This window comes from Idiotropiscis lumnitzeri, unplaced genomic scaffold (genome assembly GCF_059441095.1).
Source record: "Idiotropiscis lumnitzeri isolate Australia: NSW breed Sydney's pygmy pipehorse unplaced genomic scaffold, RoL_Ilum_1.0 HiC_scaffold_150, whole genome shotgun sequence".
NCBI classification, from domain to species: Eukaryota; Metazoa; Chordata; class Actinopteri; order Syngnathiformes; family Syngnathidae; genus Idiotropiscis; species Idiotropiscis lumnitzeri.
In genome coordinates this window covers 96,639-100,000 of record NW_028283688.1, presented here as the reverse complement: position 1 = coordinate 100,000, position 3,362 = coordinate 96,639, and positions in this window count along the sequence as shown.

Genomic DNA, 3,362 nt, shown 5'->3' with positions numbered 1-3,362 from the left:
GGGCCCTCCGATGGCGGGTCATGATTGCCAATCGGTCAGTGGTTATGTGTGTGCTGCGGTGCCGGCCAACGCTCAGAGGTCGACCCGCAGGCCGAAGGAACCGTCCACCCGAACACCCCGGCGCGAGGCCGGGGCCGGCAGGGGCCCTCCGATGGCGGGTCATGATTGCCAATCGGTCAGTGGTTGTGTGTGTGCTGCGGTGCCGGCCAACGCTCAGAGGTCGACCCGCAGGCCGAAGGAACCGTCCACCCGAACACCCCGGCGCGAGGCCGGGGCCGGCAGGGGCCCTCCGATGGCGGGTCATGATTGCCAATCGGTCAGTGGTTATGTGTGTGCTGCGGTGCTGCGGTGCCGGCCAACGCTCAGAGGTCGACCCGCAGGCCGAAGGAACCGTCCACCCGAACACCCCGGCGCGAGGCCGGGGCCGGCAGGGGCCCTCCGATGGCGGGTCATGATTGCCAATCGGTCAGTGGTTGTGTGTGTTGCGGTGGGGCCGGGAGGACCGCTCCTCCTGCGTCGGTCCCCGGGTCATGGGAAGTGCCGTGTGGCGGTGGTGGGGCCGGGAGGACCGCTCCTCCTGCGTCGGACCCGAGTCATAGGAAGTGCCGTGTGGCGGGGCCGGGAGGACCGCTCCTCCTGCGTCGGACCCGAGTCATAGGAAGTGCCGTGTGGCGGGGCCGGGAGGACCGCTCCTCCTGCGTCGGACCCGAGTCATAGGAAGTGCCGTGTGGCGGGGCCGGGAGGACCGCTCCTCCTGCGTCGGACCCGAGTCATAGGAAGTGCCGTGTGGCGGGGCCGGGAGGACCGCTCCTCCTGCGTCGGACCCGAGTCATAGGAAGTGCCGTGTTGCGCTGGTGGGGCCGTGCCCGCCAACAGCCTTCAGTGGTCGGATACCACGTTTGCAAGCTCCCCGCTGGAATGGGGACTTAGAAGAAATGAGGGGAAAATTCCCCCGGAGCTCCGTGCCTGAGGGCGGGCTGTGAGCCGCGCCGCGTCCGCCAACAGCCTTCCATGGTCGGACACCATTGTTCGCAAGTTGCCCGCTGGAATGGGCACATAGAAGAAATTTCGAGGATAACATCCACCAGAGCGCCAGGGCGGCCGTTATTGCAGTATGCGTCCGCCTGGCAGCTCTCTTCCGCGGGAACCATTGGGCAATTTCTTTCACGGAGGTGGACATAGAAGAATTTTTGTTTCTAAAAACGTGGTTCCTAAAAATGTGCCCCAGGTGTTTTGGAAAACCCGGGTAAACCTGGGAAGTAGGCAAATGACCCTCTGACTAGGGGTAAAAACGTTTGCCTACTGCAGCGCCCCTAATGCAATTCGGCGGAACTGCAACGCCCCTGGTCGCCTAAACGCTACCCCTGGTCGCCTAAACCTCACCCCTGGTCGCCTAAACCTCACCCCTGGTCGCCTAAAAGTCACCCCTGGTCGCCTAAATTGTCAACCCCTGGTCACCTAAATTGTCAACCCCTGGTCGCCTAAAGGGGACTTAGAAGAAATGAGGGGGCAAATTCCCCCGGAGCTCCGTGCCTGAGGGCGGGCTGTGAGCCGCGCCGCGTCCGCCAACAGCCTTCAGTGGTCGGATACAATGTATGAAAGTTCCCCGCTGGAAAGGGGACTTAGAAGAAATGAGGCAAATTTCCCCGGAGCTCCGTGCCTGAGGGCGGGCTGTGAGCCGCGCCGCGCCCGCCAACAGCCTTCAGTGGTCGGATACAATGTTTGAAAGTTCCCCGCTGGAAAGGGGACTTAGAAGAAATGAGGCAAATTTCCCCGGAGCTCCGTGCCTGAGGGCGGGCTGTGAGCCGCGCCGCGCCCGCCAACAGCCTTCAGTGGTCGGATACAATGTTTGAAAGGTCCCCGCTGGAAAGGGGACTTAGAAGAAATGAGGCAAATTTCCCCGGAGCTCCGTGCCTGAGGGCGGGCTGTGAGCCGCGCCGCGCCCGCCAACAGCCTTCAGTGGTCGGATACAATGTTTGAAAGGTCCCCGCTGGAAAGGGGACTTAGAAGAAATGAGGCAAATTTCCCCGGAGCTCCGTGCCTGAGGGCGGGCTGTGAGCCGCGCCGCGTCCGCCAACAGCCTTCAGTGGTCGGATACAATGTTTCAAAGTTCCCCGCTGGAAAGGGGACTTAGAAGAAATTTGTAAAAATTCACCCGGAGCTCCGTGCCTGAGGGCCGGCTATGAGCCGCGCCGTGCCCGCCAACAGCCTTCCACGGTCGGATACAATGTTTCAAAGTTCCCCGCTGGAAAGGGGACTTAGAAGGAATTTGTCAAATTCACCCGGAGCTCCGTGCCTGAGGGCCGGCTATGAGCCGCGCCGTGCCCGCCAACAGCCTTCCACGGTCGGATACAATGTTTGAAAGTTCCCCGCTGGAAAGGGGACTTAGAAGAAATGAGGGGGAAATTCCCCCGGAGCTCCGTGCCTGAGGGCGGGCTGTGAGCCGCGCCGCGTCCGCCAACAGCCTTCCACGGTCGGATACAATGTTTCAAAGTTCCCCGCTGGAAAGGGGACTTAGAAGAAATTTGTGAAAATTCACCCGGAGCTCCGTGCCCGAGGGCCGGCTATGAGCCGCGCCGTGCCCGCCAACAGCCTTCCACGGTCGGATACAATGTTTCAAAGTTCCCCGCTGGAAAGGGGACTTAGAAGAAATTTGTAAAAATTCACCCGGAGCTCCGTGCCCGAGGGCCGGCTATGAGCCGCGCCGTGCCCGCCAACAGCCTTCCACGGTCGGATACAATGTTTCAAAGTTCCCCGCTGGAAAGGGGACTTAGAAGGAATTTGTCAAATTCCCCCGGAGCTCCGTGCCTGAGGGCCGGCTATGAGCCGCGCCGTGCCCGCCAACAGCCTTCCACGGTCGGATACAATGTTTGAAAGTTCCCCGCTGGAAAGGGGACTTAGAAGAAATGAGGGGGAAATTCCCCCGGAGCTCCGTGCCTGAGGGCGGGCTGTGAGCCGCGCCGCGTCCGCCAACAGCCTTCCACGGTCGGATACAATGTTTCAAAGTTCCCCGCTGGAAAGGGGACTTAGAAGAAATTTGTAAAATTCACCCGGAGCTCCGTGCCCGAGGGCCGGCTATGAGCCGCGCCGCGCCCGCCAACAGCCTTCCTTTGGTCGGATACAATGTTTCAAAGTTCCCCGCTGGAAAGGGGACTTAGAAGAAATTTGTGAAAATTCACCCGGAGCTCCGTGCCCGAGGGCCGGCTATGAGCCGCGCCGTGCCCGCCAACAGCCTTCCACGGTCGGATACAATGTTTCAAAGTTCCCCGCTGGAAAGGGGACTTAGAAGAAATTTGTAAAAATTCACCCGGAGCTCCGTGCCCGAGGGCCGGCTATGAGCCCCGCCGTGCCCGCCAACAGCC